This window comes from Maniola hyperantus, chromosome 4 (assembly GCF_902806685.2).
Source record: "Maniola hyperantus chromosome 4, iAphHyp1.2, whole genome shotgun sequence".
Lineage (NCBI taxonomy): Eukaryota > Metazoa > Arthropoda > Insecta > Lepidoptera > Nymphalidae > Maniola > Maniola hyperantus.
In genome coordinates, this window is record NC_048539.1 from 699847 (window position 1) to 720891 (window position 21045).

Here is a 21045-nt window from a genome sequence, read left to right on the forward strand (position 1 = left end):
ATCTATCTAATTTGTCCTATAAAATAACTGTCTGGTTATCACTTTTACTGCGTTTTCAATTGCCCTTTACAAGAATTAATTTAGTAAAGAACATACATAATAATTATACAATACATACTAACTCAAATTAGCAATAAAGAAAATTGAATTGAATTGAATTCAAAAGGTGTCGAGTGCTAGAACTGTAAATTCACGGTGGAATTTACCTGCCCCCACAATGGTTAGGGGACAATCTATCGCGAATCTTGTCATGTAAATAGGAGGGGCCCAATGAATGTGTTTCATTACCTGGTGTCCGTTCATAAATCAGTCAGTCAGTCAGTCAGTCCCCTTTTCGTTTTATATATTTCGATAAACATGCCCGTGTCATATCTGGTTTTAGAGCAAACTCAGTTTACCTGCCCCACGATGTTTAAGGGGACTCAGTTCGGTGCTTTCTTCATATAAACGTAGGAGGGAAATTACAACAATATTAGATATTGTAAGCACAAAACTAAGAATTATATCGATTTATCTCGTCATTATCTAGGTTTATTGATATATAAATTATTGAAAAAAATATTGATTTAAAAGTTACGTGGCTCAAAAGATTCCTATTTTAACACTAAATTAACGACAACTTTGGGCGTAAATAAATAAGATTAGGGATATGAAAATTTTAAAACAATTTACACATTTAACATTAGACGTAGTTTTTTTATTCATAAGTTGAAATAACTTTACTTTGCAAACATAAATTCAGCAGTTTTTTCTCAAAAATACTTTTCCTAAACCCTTTTCGCGCGCTTGATTTCGGTGAAAATCATCGTGCCTCTCAACTTTCTCATACAATGTCAAGTGAAAAGCAAACATGTTACCCACGTGCGCTGCCAATTTCGGTCGAGCGTCCTGCGTCACCTTAAGGGCAATTTATCGCGACGCTTGTCATGTAAATACGAGGGCCCCGATGAATGTGTTTCATTACAACTTTCACACAAGTTCTGATTTGTTGTATGATATATTGACCGTGAGCTGGCGTTTGTGGAGTTAATTTAGTTTCGGGTCTCGCTTTCAGCTCTAAATTGTTTTGTGTGCGCACGGGATTAATGTTGAAGGTTTGGAGTTGATGAATTAAAACGAAATTAAACTGATAGTTTGAAATTATTGATGTTAACAGTACAAAATTGTCACGCTTGCGCACAGAGGGTTCCGTAATACAGTCGTATTTTTCGACATTTTGTACGATAAATCAAAACAATTATTCGTAGAAATTAAAAAAAAAATCTGTTTTAGAATGTACAGGTAAAGCGCTTTCATATGATATCTACCTTGGTATAGTAAAGTTTGAAAGTTGAAAATACTAATTATTTGTTCATGAACACATATTTACCAAATTTCATGATTCTAGGTCAACGGGAAGTACCATATAGGTTTTCTTGACAAACATGACGGGGAGATGGACAGACCGACAGACAACGAAGTAATCCCATTAGGGTTCCTTTTCCTTTTGACGTACGAAACCCTAAAATAAAGTAAAACGACATACAGATAACATAGGAAATCAAAATAATTTCATATGCGATTGAGCTATAAAGTAAAACAACATGTATGGAACAGAGGAAAACAAAATAATTTCACATGCGGTAGACGGTACTTACATTAAAAGAAAAGTATCTCAAATGCATGAAACATGCACCAAATGTGGTTTGAATCGCTCCGAGCGATGCCGCAAACTTTCCCAATATGCGAATTTAGTGACATGCAGCGAAATGAATATTCCACTAAATACGGCGCTTCATAGTAACAACATGTTCCAAAGAACATTGTACTCCCCTTTAGACGCAGTCCGTTTGTAAAAATTGAACTTACGCGATATAATTCTAAATTATTGTTCACATAATATTGTCAGTGAAGTTCTAACAGTTCTAATTTTTGGCGGATTTCACATTTTAATTTTTAATTATATTCTATGAAGATAGTTCACACGCTTTCATTTGACCAATCAGAAAGGATATAGCTGGTCAATAGCGCCGCATTTTTCAATGTCAAATATTATACATCAAAGGTACCCTTGTAATGAAAACTTTTTGATTTACGCACTGTTAGAAGTAGAAATTCACAGATGATAGGTAGCTGTAGTACCTATAGTCGGTTCTAACTTATCTATGTTCGTAGAAATGGACTGCGTCTTAAGCGAATTACAATTGACAGGGGTGCAGCGATGTTCGTTGGAACTTGTAACGTGTTGTTACTATGAAGCGCCGCATCTAGTAGATCATTTATATCGCTAGTAACATACAATATCAGTTTTATAAGTTCTGTATTTTTGTACAGCCTTTTGTATTCCCCGAAGGAAAGATGCAATCATTTTAAATATTCATATACTCTGGACATTTCCCAGCACCATTTAAACTGTATGTAAATATTCTGCAGAATATTTTACGATCTCAAAATGGTGTGTAAATTTTTTAAATGAATTAAGTGCAGATTGGAAGAGTTCATATACCTTTGAGAATATTATGAAGAACTCTCAGGCATGTAGGTTTCTTCACGACGTCTTCCTTCACCGTTAAAGTAAGTGATATCTTACTGCTTAAAACGCAAATAGCGTTGTTTTCATTACCAAATTGGATTTTTAAAGAGATCTTTATTGTTCCTTTTTAATCCAAAGGTAATATAATATTATAAATGCAAAAGTGTGTCTGTCTGATATCTGACTGCCTGCTAGCTTTTCACGGCCCAACAGTTTAACTGATTTGATGAAATTTGGTACAGAGTTAGTTTACATCCCGGGGACAGACATAGGCTTCGTTTTATCCCGGAAAATTAAAGAGTTCTCATGGAATTTTTAAAAACCTATGACCTTTCCCGGGATATAAGCTAACTCTGTACCAAATTTCATCCAAATCGGTTAAATTTTTGGACCGTGAAAAGCTAGCAGACATATAGACAGATACACTTTCGCATTTATAATATTAGTATGGACCACAAACAATGTGGCTAACATTTCAATGTGCCAGCGTTAATGGAACGAACAGGAAAGAAGGTGTCGTATGCAGAGCCATCTTTATCCTATTGGAGGCCCTGGGCACATTAGAATAATGGGGCCCCTATGATCTAGACAGAGTAGGTACTATTTTCTTAGAATAGGCAAGAAGATAGTAGATAAGTCACGTTCTAGATTTTCGGTAATAAAATATCGGTCGGTCGGTTATAGTTTGGTGATCTGGCAGGGACTAGTGGGCCCCTATCAATCGTGGGCCCTGGGCACGTGCCCATAGTGCCCAGTGGGAAAGAGCCTTTCTTGAAAGCTCTATACACTTCTAACTAATAGAGCTTTATTATTTCACAAAGCAGACAGACAGACAGACAGACACACTTTCGCATTTATAATACTAGTATGGACCACAAATAATGTGGCTAACATTTCAATGTGCCAGCGTTAATGGAACGAACAGCAAAGAGGTGTCGTATGTGCCAACAATAAATCCGACACGTGCAATTTACCTGTCTAAGTACGCAGCTGATATATTGCGCCTCTCCCGCTATGACTCCTTTCTTGAAAGCTCTTTACACTGTTAGTCTTTCTCTATTATGATTCTTGAAAAAGAATATCGAAGACGAATCTATAAGGGTTCCGTTTTTTGCCATTCGGCTACGGAACCCTAAAAACCCATGGGAGCTCTTACATTTCACGGGATAAAAAGTTGTTTATGTCAGTCTCCGGGATGCAAGCTATCTCTGTAGCAAATTTTGTCAAAATCTATTTAAGTACTAGATGCCCCGGCCCCGGAGAACTTCGTACCGCCTAACAGTCGATTCTTTTTCAGGCAAAATTTTTAATTTTTCTCTCCGTAATCCTCGTACTTCAAGGAATTAGCGAAATTGGTTCAGCTGTTCTCGAGATTTGCGATCAGTAACACATTCAGCGATTCATTTTTATATATAGAGTTTTATACATTTTTCAGAGAAGAAAATCTTTAACAAGTACCGTTACAACCCGGTCTCTAAAAGCCAAGAAGTGGCTACAGGAAGATGAACAACTACACGCAATAAACTTCACGTGAATCTAATACACGAACACTGTATAGCAAGCGTACAGTTGGGAAAAGCAAATGATGCCAAATCACGCTAAGGAAGTTTTAATTTCAGAAGACTATATTCTACTACAAGTTCCAAGATAAAACGAACGGTGGAGGAAGATCTTCCAATAGTACGCGACAGGTCGAGATGGCTATCGGGGTGGGGACACCCTGCATACCCTACATGCAGCCCCCGCAGCCCCCGCGCCAACCCTGTGCGGGTGTGCGAGGCGTCCCCGCCACTCATACCATATTTTAACGATTACCATCTTAACCTGTCGCGTTAACTGTTACGGTCGAGCCCAGAACACACTGCTCTTGCATATAGTAAACTAGCTGATGCCCGCGACTTCGTCCGCGTGGAATTAGGTTATTCAAAAACCCCGTGGGAACTCTTTGATGTTCCGAGATAAAAAGTAGCCTATGTCACTTTCCAGGTCTTTATCTATACCCATGCAAAAATCACGTCAATCCGTTGCACCGTTGCGACGTGATTGAAAGACAAACCAACAAACAAACACACTTTCGCATTTATAATAAGGGTACTGATGAGAGAAAGAAAGAAAAAAAGAAAAACCTTTATTTCTTGAATTGTGCCACACATTACATGTTGTAACTAAGGGCCGGTTGTTTCAACAAACTTTGACGGACACGTAACCTTTAAATATGGCGCTAAGGAACATAAGTAAAGAAAAAGCGTTGATTCAGCATCTATTAGTGCTAACGTTCGTTAAAAAGTTACGTTTACGTTAACCAGTGCTGGCGCCATTGGTGATCGTCAAATCACTTCGTAACTTCATACTTCTTACAAACGGTATATTTTATTTACAAATTATAATGGAATCAATTTAAATTCGAAGCTTTTAATGCTAGTTTTTTTGAAGATGAAAAAGAATTTGTAAGAAAGAAAAAGTGTTTAAAATGCGAAGTAGCAATATTAATAACTATGTATATAATTTAATATACTTAAAATGAAATAAAAAAGGATACGGAAAAGCAAGTTAATTTTTAGGGTTAGTTTCGCAACCAAAATAACAATGACGAACAGTTTTTTGTACAATGAAGCAACGCACGTAAATTAACAGATGTTAAAGTTCGTCTACGTCTGTTAAATTTTAACGAACGTATCTTACGAAGACCTATGGTTTGAAACAACCGGCCCTAAGACTAGGTTATCCCAGTGCCTCCTCCACTTTGTTGCGATTGTAACATGGCCCTACTGTACGATAGCTAAACTGTGATCTCGGAGTGCACAGTCACGACAGCAAGGATTTATGTGGGACATTTATAATTGCGGCCAAGGAGAGCACCCTTAAGGAGTGAGGAGAAGTGACTCACTCTATCCTTACACAGTTCAACGGGAACTATAGGTTCTCGAATTGTATGTTGTAGTCTGTAAAATTGTGGTTACAGAGATTATAATAGTTATTATCTATATTATTATATATATAAAAGGAAAAGGTGACTGACTGACTGACTGACTGAATGACTGACTGACTGACTGACTGACTGATCTATCAACGCACAGCTCAAACTACTGGACGGATCGGGCTGAAATTTGGCATGCAGATAGCTATTATGACGTAGGCATCCGCTAAGAAAGGATTTTTGAAAATTCAACTCCTAAGGGGGTGAAATAGGGTTTTGAAATTTTGTAGTCCACGCGGACAACGTCGCGAGCATAAGCTAGTTATATTATATAGAGTTTTATCTTACATCCCGGGGAAGGACATATGGCTACTTTTTATTATGTTATCTGTATATATAAAATTCTAAGTTCTAATTGCCTAACTGACTGACTGATTTAGGGAACTATAGGTTCTCGAATGTATATTAACTATACTATAATATATAAAATTCAAAGTCTTGACTGACTTAAATGACTGACTGATTGACTGACTTATAGTATATCAATGCACAACCTAAACAGCTGGTCCTAGAGACATGAAAATACGATGGTGTGTACTTTGTAAAGAGTAGGTATCCACTAAGAAAGTATTTTGCAAAATTCCACCCCTAAGTGGGTTAAATGGGGGATGGAAGTTTGTATGAAAGTCCGTCATTTTTGAAGTTATATCAATGATAATTCGCATTTAACCGCTTACCTCTTCATCATCATCATCATCATCATCAGCCTGTGGACGTCCACTGTTGGACATAGGCCTTCCCTAAAGAGCGCCACCACACCCGGTCCTCAGCCTTCCTCATCCAGCCACTTCCCGCCAGCCTCTTTATATCGTCGGTCCATCGTGCTGGAGGGCGTCCCACACTACGCTTGCTTAAACGCGGTCTCCACTCCAGGACTTTCCGGCTCCAACGGCCATCGCCTCTACGACAGGCATGACCTGCCCACTGCCACATCAGCTTGATAATAGTTTGGGCTATGTCAGTGACCTTGGTTCTCCTGCGGATCTCCTCATTTCGGATCTTGTCCCTCAAGGAAACTCCTCTTACCGCTTCTATATCTACCTCTTACCGCTTCTATATCTACTTATGCTGAATTCTGTGGTTTCAAGTTTCAACTGAAAGTGCCATGCAACTCACGTGTAGGTAATGGACTTTATGAGCACATCACGGGTGCAATTCCGTTGCAAGCGAGTTCTCGAGCAAATGTGTGTTTATGCTTAGCTTCAAGTTTCATTACTTTAAGCTACGACTTCATCATTGTATAAGACTTAAGTACTTACTTGAATTTTTAAAACGTTTAAAGGATGGTTAAAGAGTGAAGGTTTTTCTTTTACAACACTAAGTACCCATTCATAGTTCCATACTAATATTATAAATGCGAAAGTGTGTTTGTCTGCTAGCTTTTCACGGTCCAACAGTTTAACAGATTTTGATGGAATTTGGTACAGAGTTAGCTTACATCCCGGGGAAGGAAAGGAAATTGACATAGGCTACTTTTTATCCCAGAAAATCAAAGATTTCCTACCGGAATTTCCTTTCAATCGATTTATATGAAATTTAGTACAGAGATAGCTGGCATCCCGGAAATTGATATAGGCAACTTTTTATCCCGAAACATCAAAAAAATCCCTCTGGATTAAAAAAAAACAAATTCGCCACGCAAACGAATTCGCGGGCATCAGTAAGTAATACAATAAATATAATGCTCATGGCAAAGTGTGAAAAGGAAAAAGCCTTATAAGTTGTCCCCACTTCACGGGTGAGCTCTCGCCTCGGGTGAGTGCGTCCACTGCTGTGTGCTCACAGAACATTCTCTAAAGCAGGGTACTCACTAGCCGTGTAGCATGTAACGTATCTGATACTGTATCAACCCGTAAGTGGGTATGGCTCGTCCATCGTCACCGCTACGAGCTACGCGTTGCCGTCCACGCGCACACTGCGAGCCGCCGCCGTTGTGTTCTACTCGGCGGGTCACTGCAAACTTACTGCGCTCCACGCGCGACCGGCTCGCAGCGGGCTCGTGCCTCATGTGATAAAAGAAAAAAGCCTTATAAATTGTCCCCACTTCACGGGTGAGCTCTCGCCTCGGGTGAGTGCGTTCACTGCTGTGTGCTAACACAACATTCTCTAAAGCAAGGTACTCACTAGCCGTGTAACATGTTACTTATCGAGATACTGTATAAACCTGTAAGTGGGTATGGCTCGTCCATCGTCACCGCTACGAGCTACGCGTTGCCGTCCACGCGCACACTGCGAGCCGCCGTTGTGTTCTAGTCGGCGGGTCACTGCAAACTTACTGCGCTCCACGCGCGAGCGGCTCGTAGCGGGCTCGTGCCTACGTACTCATGTGATAAAAGAAAAAAGCCTTGTAAGTTGTCCCCACTTCACGGGTGAGCTCTCGCCTCGGGTGAGTGCGTTCACTGCTGTGTGCTAACACAACATTCTCTAAAGCAAGGTACTCACTAGCCGTGTAACATGTAACTTATCGAGATGCTGTATAAACCTGTAAGTGGGTACGGCTCGCCCACGGTCACCGCGTATCATCATACGCATGGCTCAGGTTTGGAATACTCTTCCACGATATGTGTTTCCTACCAATTACAACCCGGGTATCTTAAAAACAAGAGTGACTAGGCATCTTCTAGGTAAACGCGTCCCATCTTAGGCCACATCATCACTTTCCATCAGGTGTGATTGTGGTCAAGCGTTTACCTATAGCTACGAGCTACGTGTTGCCGTCCAAGCGCACACTGCGAGCCGCCGAGTGGCGGTATCACTGCGAACTTCCTGCGGTCCACGCGCGAGCGGCGAGCGGCCGGCTCGTTTGTTACAGTATCAGATACGTTACATGCTACACGGCTAGGTGAGTACCCTGCTTAATGCCTGTCCTCCACCACGCTCCAGCTCGAGTGTTGACTAATACGGATGTAGGGCATTATAGGGCCGTGTCAAATGGCACAGCAAATATCTTGTTGTGTGGGAAGGTTTACTTTTAAAATTTTATTGCTTTATTTTTCCCTACTAATCTCGGAAAATCAAAATCATTGATTGTACTAAAGGAGCGGACTGAAAACGGAGAGGTCGCCGGTTCAACCCCACCCGTTGCACTATTGTCGTACCTACTCCTAGCACAAGCTTTACGTTTAATCTTAGGGGAAAGGGGAATATTAGTCAGCATGTCTAAAACCTCATCATCTAGTCATCTAATCTAAGCTAAGGACATATCAACAAACATTGTTACTATTCAGTAATACTAGATATAAAGATTTGGTAAATCATTCAAAAGCAAAAGTTGATTATTTTTTAGTGATAAGTCTTTTCTGTATGTATATACTATACACGCTGAAGTTTTAAATAAATGTATAATTATTCGGTTGCAAAAAAAAAGTTTACTCATCAAAATTTAATATTACCTTTGTGATTTATCATTATCATACCTACTCAAAACTTAACCTTGATGAAAATTGATAATCTACTTAACGGTGTTTTTGGAAGACTTCCAGAAAAAAGACTTGTAATCTAAATATTATACAAAACGAAAAGGTGACTGACTGATTGACTGATCTATCGACGCACAGCACAAACTACTGGACGGATCGGGCTGAAATTGGACACGCAGATAGCTATTATGACGTATAGGCATCCGCTTAGAAAGGATTTTTGAAAATTCAACGCCTGGGGGTAAATAGCGGTTCGAAATTTGTGTAGTCCACGCGGACGAAGTCGCGGGCATAAGCTAGTAGGTATTACTTAAAAACGTTTCTTAAAAAAACTCGGACAAATTTCATGTATTTTAAATCGAACTTCTATTTTCCGTTTGCGTCAACAAGTCTGTTTGTTATAGCAAGTTTTGTGTTCTAAAGTTCAGGAGAAATACAGAACACAACAGAATAGTTCTCCATCTGCTGACAGCAGCAATGTCGCTCGCAGAACCGCGGGGTTCCCTCGCGTCCGCTTACACAATGCTCTAATTATAAACCCGGGTAAAGACCCCTTACACTGAAACTTTAGCGATGGCGAAGCTATAGCGTATACTTTGCAGCAATGCCGCTCGCAGAACAGCTGCGTTCCCTCGCGTCCGTTTACACAATGCTCTAATTATAAACCCGGGTAAAGACCCCTTACACTGAAACTTTAGCGATAGCGAAGCTATAGCGTATACTTTGCAGCAATGCCGCTCGCAGAACAGCTGCGTTCCCTCGCGTCCGTTTACACAATGCTCGTATTATAAACCCGGGTAAAGACCCCTTACACTGAAACTTTAGCGATAGCGAAGCTATAGCGTATACTTTGCAGCAATGCCGCTCGCAGAACAGCTGCGTTCCCTCGCGTCCGTTTACACAATGCTCGTATTATAAACCCGGGTAAGGACCCCTTACACTGAATCTTTAGCGATGGCGAAGCTACAGCGTATACTTTGCAGCAATGTCGCTCGCAGAACCGTGGGGTTCCCTCGCGTTCGCTTACACAATGCTCTAATTATAAACCGGGGTAAGGACCTCTTACACTGAATCTTTAGCGATAGCGAAGTTATCAATCGGCTGACATCGATGCCACTCGTAGAATTGCGGGGTTTCCTTACGTATGCTTACATAATGTTATTATAAACCTGGATAAAGACCTGATGTTCGGGAGCGATGTGCAGGCTCGACCGTACCAAAGGGAGATCTCCCACCGAGCGGTTGGTTGTGCTCGGTAGCGCCAGCTGGGCTGACGACTGCTTCAAACTGCATAAACCATGCCCTTGGCAAGGCGCGCCAAAACGGCTGTGACTGCACCGAGATTGCAGAAAACTCCGTTAGTGCGAGTACCGTCGGCGGTACATTTGTTCGGGACTGCGTCATGAAATGTTATAGATTGAACAGCGCCATCTAGTTTAGGAACGTAAAGCGCCACTTCCAGAACACGTCTGCCCCATCGGCCGTCGGTTCTGCCGTCTGCGACAACCATGACCTGCCCATTGCCACTTCAGCTTGCTAATCCTTTGAGCTGTCAGTCGCTTTTGTTCTTCTGCGAATTTCCTCGAGATATCCGTGAGAATGATACCCAACATAGCTCGCTTCATAGCGCGCTGTTCGACGTTTGAACGAGGTCAACTGTCAGTGTCCACGATTCGCTTCGCTTTCAGTGTGTAGTGACCAGGAAACTATTTCCGTGATTTTAATTAACGTTTATATCCGCAATGTCATTTTTCAAAGAAGGGTTATAGCGGTGGGTGCAGAGTTTTAACGACTTCTCCGTGAAAATGGTGGGATTAATAGCGATTTTGCCGACGATAACAAGATCGTAAAGTTCTAGTTATCTCTAATATCTATCTATCGGTGTTCTGCAGTATATACAGGGTGTAACCAGAACGCTGGCAAAAACGAAGACAGGTAATAGTACTGATGATCACTGATAATAATTATGATACCACCAAAAAAAACACAAAAAAATAAAATCCTTTATTTTGTTAAATGTCACGATATATCTAACTAATATAAAAGGAAAAGGTGACTGACTGACTGATCTATCAACGCACAGCTCACTAGACGGATCGGGCTGAAATTTGGCATGCAGACAGCTATTATGACGTAGGCATCCGCTAAGAAAGGATTTTTTAAAATCCAACCCCTAAGTAGTCTGTCTGCTAGCTTTTCACGGCCCAAAAGGTTAACCGATTTTGATGAAATTTGGTTCAGGGTTGAATCACCAACAGAGTTATACAGATCCCGGAAAATCAAAGAGTTACCACGGGATTTTTAAAAACCTAAATCCACACGGCAGAAGCCGCGGGCACTAAACTATATTTAAAAAATAAACATTTACTTAACGCTGTGTTAAAAATAACGCGACCAGCTTCATAAAATTCTAGTTGTAAAGAATGTTCGCGAATTATGTGAAAGTATCGTAAATAATAATTTTCATAGTTTGGTTCAAATGTCGGGAAGTTTCCCGAAAGTCGGCGCCGCATGGCGAACTTGATCGCTGAATTTTAATGTGGAAGCTTCCCAAGATTTTAACGTGTCCCCTTTTGTGCTTTTTGAATAAAAAGTCTTATAATCCAAGAGGTAGTGGTAATATTTCCAGAGGCAAAAGTTTATTTATTTTTATTTATAGACTAGCGCTTGGCTGCAATCAGACCCGGCAAGTGATGATGCAGCCTAAGATGGAGAGCGCTTTTCTAGAAGATGATATATAATGAAAGTAGTGATTTTAACCCTAGTCCCAATCAAATGATATTTTAAAATAAAATGTGACAAATTCACAGTTAAGTAGTATATTCCAAAGGTATTCGTGCGCAACGAAGAAATTGTAATATTAAAAAAAAAAGACAAAAAAACGAAGAAATTGCTAGTAATTTACATTAAGTATCGTATTGTATCAGATGTTAAAGAAAGAAAACGTCGTCTCTTACACTATCGCTAGCTTAGCATTCAACTTAAGCATAAGAAAAATGCTCTCTTTTTTCGAAAGCAGCAATATCCATTGATGCTTTTCTATAAAGTTTTCATCAGGTCCGTGAACTAAAGAAGCAATGTAAGCTCACGTTTTCGACTATTGTAAAAGAAGGTAGTAAAAAATTTGCATAGTACGAGAGCCGATATGCAAAAACGTCGACGACAAAACGCTTGAATAAATTTTGAATCCATAATTTACTCCCAAGAAATGTAGGAGAGGACAGCTCAAAGGTACGTTTGAAAGTATGAGAGCTTTTCAATTTAAGTTTTCAGTATTACGAACATGCAGTTTTCTGTTTGAATGAAAACAGAGATTATTTGGCAAATATCTACTTTTTCACGCTCTTATTTTAGTAGGTATGCTGAGGACAAAATAGTTTTAATTATCTATAATATCTTCTATACCTACTTCTATACCTACTAATATTATAAAGAGGTAATGTATGTAAGTTTGTTTGTAGGGGGTAATCTTTGGAAATTGGTTCAGTAGAACCGATTTTAAAAATTCTTACACCAGTGGAAAGCCACATTATTCTTGAGTGACAAAAGTTATATTTTATTTACAAAAAAATTAGAGACCCCTTCGAAAATTGCAACAAAGTGAAAAAAGTCGTCTCATCTGTGAGCTTCCGTAGCGTGCGCTGCGTAAATAGTTAAAGTTACATGGAAACAATGTTCGTTGGAATTGTTTCTCTTAAAATGTTTAAAAAAAAAATTGTCTGGTGGGAGGCTTCGGCCGTGGCTAGTTACCACCCTACCGGCAAAGCCGTGCCGCCAAGCGATTTAGCGTTCCGGTACGATGCCGTGTAGAAACCAAAGGGGTATGGGTTTAATAAAAACTGCCATACCCCTTCCAGGTTAGCCCGCTATCATCTTAGACTGCACCATCACTTACCATCAGGTGAGATTGCAGTCAAGGGCTAACTTGTATCTGAATTAAAAAAAAAAAAAAACTGACTGACTGACTGACTGACTGAATGACTGACTGACTGACTTACTGACTGATCTATCAACGCACAGCTCAAACTACTGGACGGATCGGGCTGAAATTTGGCATGCAGATAGCTATTATGACGTAGGCATCCGCTAAGAAAGGATTTTTGAAAATTCAACTCCTAAGGGGGTGAAATAGGGTTTTGAAATTTTGTAGTCCACGCGGACAAATCGCGAGCATAAGCTAGTAAAATATAAAAGCCCCTAAATAAATAAATAAATTATGACAACTTGATAAAACAGCAGAATTAAATGCCCTCTTGCAATAGTTATTAGCATGTTAATTTTATACACTCAGTATACTCACTCCCAGCTTCCATCAAGGTTGCATCTGCTAAGCCTCTTACGTACTTAAGTTACTCTCAGAATTTGAGAATTACTCAACATACTTAATCTCTACTGTGAGCAGAAAATGCTCTATTTTATGTTAAAACATAATTTACGTTAACATTTTTACGGTATTTTTTTTTTTGAAAATCGGTGAGTAGGGAAAATTTTCAAAAACTCCTGAAACAAGCAATGCTGTATTTTTGCCCGAAAGCCCAAATACTAATTAATTTTCATAAAAAGAAAAATATTTTCATAAAAATTTTCATCCCAAATTTAAGTGTAATTTCTTGAAATCCTGTAACATAATATATTTCTTTAATTTTTAACCAAAATCCCAAATACTAAAAAATGACGGACTTTCATAATTTTCAGCCTCTATGTTAAATAGAGGAGGAAAAGGATGAAAGTTCCTTTTGGGGTATAATTTTCAAGAATCCTTTCTTAATGGATGCCTAGACCATAAAGAAGGCTACCGTCAAAATTTCAAGTTTCTAACCCCAGCGGCCGTAGAAGAACATCGTGTCTAAAGAATTTACGCCAATGGTAGGGGAAGACCTCTTTTTTCGAGCAGCTTGCGTCCAAGGTGCAGATAGATATGGTTGCCAATCTCTGATAGGAGACGGCACTTCAAGAAGAAGAAGATTCCCAGCGGATTGTGCTATGCCTTGACAGATAAGGCAGTCAGTCAGTACAAGTCTTTATATACTAGCTTATGCTCGCGACTTCGTCCGCGTCGACTACACCAAACTCCTATTTTTAGGGTTGAATTTTCAAAAATCCTTCTGAGCGAATGCCTACATCATAATAGGGTTTTGAAATTTGTGTTGTCCAAGCGGACGAAGTCGCGAGCATAAGCTAGTTTTATATATTTAGACACCTATAGATTTATAGCTAAATCTGTGTAGTTAAACAAAAAGAAGGTATAGTCTTTCAAGACCGTTAACTGATAATATTGGTTTAAGCATTCAGTAGTTGCAAAGTTTTAAGCTGCTTACAACCTCAGCAAACTAACAAACGAAACGAAAGCCACTACAATAAGGCGCCTCGAGGACTTGGCTGTCAGCTGATCATACTCATAATATTATGAATGTGAAAGTTGTGATGTTTGTTCTATTTCACGTCACAATGACTGTACTGATCTGTACTGATTTTGGAATTTGTAGGGAGTCAAGAAGGCGCCCCGGGAAAGAGCCTCCGAGCAAGTACCGAACGGGCGCCCTCCCGCGTTTCGGCCGCATATAACCGCAAAGTTGATGGGGCCATATGAGGTGGTAGGTTGTACTGATTTGACTGAAATTCGAAGTAGAGATAGCTTGTATCCTGAGTTAAGACATAGGTTACTTTTTATCCTGGAAACTTAAAGAGTTCCCGCGGTATTTTAAAAAACCTATATCTACATGGATGCATGAAGTGATGAAGCTAAATGAAGCCAAACTAATAAAGTTTTGGGCATCATTTTGTCTATATATATATATATATATATAAAAGGAAAAGCTGACTGACTGACTTAGACTTTAGACTTTAGACTTTTAATATAGGCTAGAACAATAATTTTCATTTATAATTTTCCATCCGGTTTGAGTAGGTACCATTATTTTAATTTAGTTTTTCTGACCTAGGGTACGGCAATAACTACCTATTCATACTTTATTGCAGTATAATATATTCATGTTTTTTAGAATACATTAAGTGAAGCTACATTGCTATAGTTAATTAAAAGGCCCTTGCCCCTTCTTATTTGATATTTTTAACTAACAAAATAATATTAAGTATAAGTACCTATGAGACTGACTGATCTATCAACTCACAGCTCAACCTACTGGACGGATTAGGCTGAAATTTGGCATGCAGATAGCCATTATGACGTAGACACTATACATCCGCTAAGAAAGGATTTTTGAAAATTCAACCCCTGAGGGGGTAAATTAAGGGTTTGAAATTTGTGTAGTCTACGCGAACGAAGTCGCTGGAATAAGCTAGTATTATTATAATTTTAATATATAAAAGGAAAAGGTGACTGACTGACTGACTGACTGATCTATCAACGCATAGCTCAAACCACTGGATGGATCGGGCTGAAATTTGGCATGCAGATAGCTATTATGACGTAGGCATCCGCTAAGAAAGGATTTTTGAAAATTCAACCCCTAAGGGGGTGAAATTTGTGTAGTCCACGCGGACGAAGTCGCGAGCATAAGCTAGTATTAGAATAAAAATGAAACGGAAAAAGTTGACGAAATTTACGACAGTGACTGCTTGATCATTTATATTTTGGCTGCTTAGTTTGTGGGAGCCCTAAGTACAGACCATGGTCGAAATCCTAAGCTTATGCTTGTTGACTTTACTTGTGTATTTGCCCAAAGTTGCCAAACTTTGCAACCGCAAATGCGAGTAACTTGTACAAGTTATGCCCCTTGGAAATGTTGACGCAAGCGAGCGAACTTGCCGCTAAGTATAATGTCGCTATTCTCGTGTCTTGTTTGATCTGGATGTTTTAATTTGTACCTTTATTCAATTGTAGCTTGGTTTGTTGTTTTTATGAAGGCGAAAACGGTTGTCAAATCGCAAAAATGCTTTAACTTTGAAGACGATTGTTTATTTTTCTAAAGCATTACCAGCTATTAAATACATGTACTTAATTAAAAAGTTCAGTTTGTGAAGATCACAATAAGCTAGTATTAGAACAAAAAAAACAAAAAAGTTGATCTAGATGTTTTAATTTGTACCTTGATTCAAAAGAGTAAAATCAAATCAAATGGTTTATTCAAAATAATAAATTACATTTTTTGCAACTCCCTTGTTGCATTTTGTAAGATGATATAGTGGTGATCATTTTTACGCGAACTTAAAAACTAAAGCTACGAGGGTTCTAAACGCGCCCAGGTCTGAGAAGAGCCCACAACAAACTCAGTCTTGTCTTGGTCTTGGACTGTAGTACTAAAATGACGTGATTTTTTTGTATAGCGGTAGTTCGTGGGGCTAGAATTCATTAGTTAAAGATAATAATTTAAAAAAAAACGATGATTTTATTCATTTTTAAAATAATTAATTATTAACGTCACGCTGTACGGCAAGCGATATTAATGACGTCACATAGCGTAAACAACAAATATTTTTCATTTTTTTTACAATAAAAAATATTTTCCAGCAGAATAATTATCTATTATTATGTAAAAAATTGTCGTTTCCGGATTACGTCATTATTCACCTTCCGTACAGTGCAGCGTGACGTTCGTGTATAAAATAAACAAAAAATCATTTTTTAAAATTAAAAAATGATTTTTTTTACTAGATCCATAAACTACCGCTGTACAAAAATTCACGTCATTTTATTACTACAGTCCAAGACCCTAATGAGGCTTTTGTGGTCACAAAACTCAAGTATTTTTCTCAGTATTTTAAAACAAAACCATGTAGACTAGCAAAAATAATATTATCAAAAAGCTTTCTATTATTTCGCTAACAAAATTCTATACAAAGAGAGTTTCTAAACAAAGAAAATTGTATGAAGAATTCGTGTCCAGGAATTTATAGCACGAATAAATTGTTAGTAAATAAATATAGTAAATAAGCATTTATATCGGAACGGAATAAATATTGCTATTATGCGGAAGTCCGTAAATTGTTATATGCACATTATGGTACAAGTATGGGATAGAGTGTATGTCATGATAGGCCAAGCCAGGTCCCAAGATACAAGCTACAACGATTATTATCTTACTATTAATAGGCAGTGGTACGACCGCCGACGATGAACGAGAAACGAGTAGAACTAGAAACTATAAACGAGTTGGCGATCAGCGGGAAGCGAGTTTGTAGTTTGGATAGTTTTTTCGCCGGGCTATAAGCGAGTGTGCAAGTGCGACGAGCGATTACTCGCGCCATTCGCCCGCAGTCACTTACACGCGCGCGCGTTACACGTATTTAAGCGAGCGAGCATTGCTGAACGAATATCGCTGAGCGAGTTTATTTTTGAATGCTCGTCGCTCATCGACAAAACTAGTAAAGCGAGTCGTCGCTGGCAGTGTGAACAGTCAGAGAGCAACTTTTGATATATGCATCTCTTTCGTTTACACGAAATGTACATTTATTGTGCGTTTCTTGAGAAAGAAAATCGCCGATAGTTAGTCGTTTTCTCGCCGGCGCGGTCGGACCACTGCCTTAGTATTGCCATGGCGCTGGAACCATGTCTCATTAACATCATAATGACGTCATTTTGACGTCAGCCGAAATAAAAATATACCATCAGCTCGAAACTTCAGTCTAGTGCTAACGTCAATCTTGTTGTTCTATTTCCCCACTAGGAGGACAGACGCAAGGCCGTGGCCGTGATGATGATTGTTTGTCAGTCAGTCATGATATATATTTTCATTTTATTTAGATTAGGAGACCGAAGTCAATTGTCTCGAGCTTCAAGATGTTGGATTGAAAAATGATCGTTGTAATATTTTTTTTTACTTCGCTTGTTCCTTACACCGCTTCAGCCACGCCGGTCAAATTCTTGAATTGCAGTATCTATGCTGGGAAGCAATCGTTTGGCGACGCGCCAGCTTCCTAGCTCCCTTCACCAGAACAACTCCGCTGCTTTTGCCTACTATAATGCCGAGACAATTGGTTCCATGTTATCTTGTTGTCCTTTTTCCTTGGCCGCCATAGTGTCCGTGTAGATTATGTTTTGATAAACTGCAGACATAATATGGTAAGCAGTAGGTATGTCGATTTTTTCACGGGTATAGTTTTTGCATTTCACGAAGGCGAGTGGCTCATGCTTGTGTTTGAGTCGTATCGGTACAAGTAAGGTGAAGTATGTGTGCGTTTGCGAGCGCTTCCTCGCGACTGATTGGTCCGACATGCACGCACACTAACGCAATGTTCATGTATACGACGTAACCACAAGTAAAGTTCACTCGCCTTCGTGAATTGTAAGAACTGTATCAGCAATATACATATTGGTAATACATATTGGTATTCACTAGTTTTTTAGGGTTCCGTGACTCAAAAGGAAAAAGGAACCGTTATAGGATGACTTTGTTGACTGTCTGTCGGTCTGTCTGTCGTTTCTGTCAAGAATATAATAAGAGTTGAAGAATAGACACCCATATCAAAAGTAGAAGGATTGTTATACATATCATAATGTAGAAATAATTAATTAGGGTTCCGTACCTCAAAAGGAAAAACGGAACCCTTATAGGATCACTTTGTTGTCTGTCTGTCTGTCTGTCTGTCCGTCTATTATTTTTTACATGGCATAATCTTGTTTCTATATCAAATATTTGAAAAGAGCAACCGCCGAGTTTCTTGCTGGTTCTTCTCGGTAGGAAAGGCATTCCGAACCAGTGGTAGATGCATCTAACTATTTGAAAGTACTTGTAAAAGTATATTTGAATAAAAAAGATTTTTTTTTTTTTTGTATCTCCCACAGCCAACTATCTTGTATTATGTCACTAACAGTCGCCAGAGCGGTTGGGTACTGTGCGCTGAGTCGCCTAATCGCGTGTCAGTACCGAGCACGCTGCGGACACCGCTTTATTTTCCGCTGTCTTGAAGTCTTCAAATTGCTGACGAAGCAATTTCTCGAGAGGACTTTTTTACAATTATATCTACTCAAGGAAGCTCGAGTAGATATAATTGTTTTGTGAAGTCTGCCCGCACTTTTTTTATTTTATTAATGGCTGATGCTCGCGACTTCATCCGCGTGGATTTAGGTTTTTAAAAATCCCTCGGGAACTCTTTGATTTTCCGGGATAAAAAGTAGCCTATGTTCTTCCCCGGGAGCTATATCTGTACCAAATTTTTTTAAAATCGGTTGAACGAATGGGCCGTGAAAGGCTAGCAGACAGACAGACAGAGAGACACACTTTCGCATTTATAATATTAAGTATGTACATAGCTTTTGACGGCATTCCGAAACAGTGGTAAATTAAAACTATCTGACTATTCATAAGCACTTTTAAAAAGTTTACATGAATAAAAAAGCATTCTATTCTATTCTATTCTATTCTATTCTATTTGGTTCCTTGTATAATTAAAGCATGTTTATTATAAGTCACGCAAGCATTGTAAAAACATTTCTATAAATAAACTTTATGAAAACGCCTCCGGATAGAAACCAGAGCAATGCGAAACTTGGAGTTAAGTTCCGGGAACGTTTACACAACGGGATAAACTTGTAGCAAACAACATGTTTCACTGACCTCCTTACAAATATATAAGATTACATTTAGTCACAGAATATATAATTCATTATAATTACTATTTTACTTATTTAAAAAAAAATATGCCTTGCTAGCCTCAATAAGACATGATTTTATTCAAATTTCGGATTTACAGAAAATCTAATCTTGTACAAAGCGTAAAAGATGTTTCTATAAGTCCCGCAAATTTCTAATCGCGTGGCCGCCATTTTAGCTACGTTAGCACTAGACTGAAGTTTCGAGCTGATGGTATATTTTTACTTAAATAGACGTCAAAATGACGTCATTTCGATATTAATGAGACATGGTTCCAGTGCAATAGCAATTTGCGGGACTTATAAGTATACTAGCTGATGCCCGCGACTTCGTACGCGTGGAATTCGACTTTTTAAAAATCCCGTGGGAACTCTTTGATTTTCCGGGATAAAAAGTAGCCTATGTCACTTTCCAGGTCTTTAACTATACCCATGCAAAAAATCACGTCAATCCGTTGTACCGTTGCGACGTGATTGAAGGACAAACCACCAAACCACCAAACCAACAAACCAACAAACAAACACACTTTGCATTTATATAAGGGTACGGATACCAACTACATGCAAATTGTGGAACCAATTCCCTTAGGCGGTGTTTCCACTAGATTTCAACATGGGGTTATTCAAGCGGCAGATCAAAAAATTCAAAGGCCAGCAATGCATTGGCGGTTTCTTTGGTGCTGCAAAATGTTCATGAGTAGCGGTAATCACTTAACATCAGGTGACCCGCCTGCTTGTTTGCTCGCTATTTTTATTTTAAAAATCTGTATGAAAATGTCTCCGGATAGAAACCAGAGCAATGCGAAAATTGGAGTTCAGTTCCGGAAACGTTTACACAACGGGATAAACTTGTAGCAAACTACATGTTGCACTGACCTTACAATTACATAAGATTCAATTTAGTTATCATAATCATCACTACTTTACTTCATCATCATCATGATCAACCCACCGCTGGCTCACTACAGAGAACGGGTCTCCTCTCAGAGTGAGAAGGGTTTTGGCTATAGTTGGCCACGTTGACTATGTGTGGATTGGTAGACTTCACGCAACTTTGAGAACAGTATGCAGAACTCTTAGGCATGTAGCTTTACTCACGATGTTAGCAAATAAAATCAAAATGCGTTTTACCTATTTTAGCGTTCAGTGGCGTGCACAGGGTACAAAGCCAGGGTAGGCATTTGTTAAGTTGGTACTTATTTATTGGCAGGTCATAATGAAGAATAAGCACTGAGCTAGTTCTACTAGGGTAAGCAGTGATTTTATGCCTCTATGACATGCACGCCACTGTTAGCGTTTAAACTATCGACTTTCTGATCCCATCCACTTTTCCGATTTTGACGTTAATTTTTATCCCGGAAAATCCAAAAGTGCCCACGTGATTTTTACAAAAGAAAAATCCACGCGTACGAAATCACGGGTATTGTCTAGTGAATAAAAACTGGCCAAGTGCGAGTCAGGCTCGCGGACCGAGAATCCCGTACTACAGTCGTATTTTTTCGACATATTTTTGCACGATGAATCAAAAACTGTTAAGTATGCTTAAATATAAATAAAATTCTGTTTCAGAATGTACAGACAGACA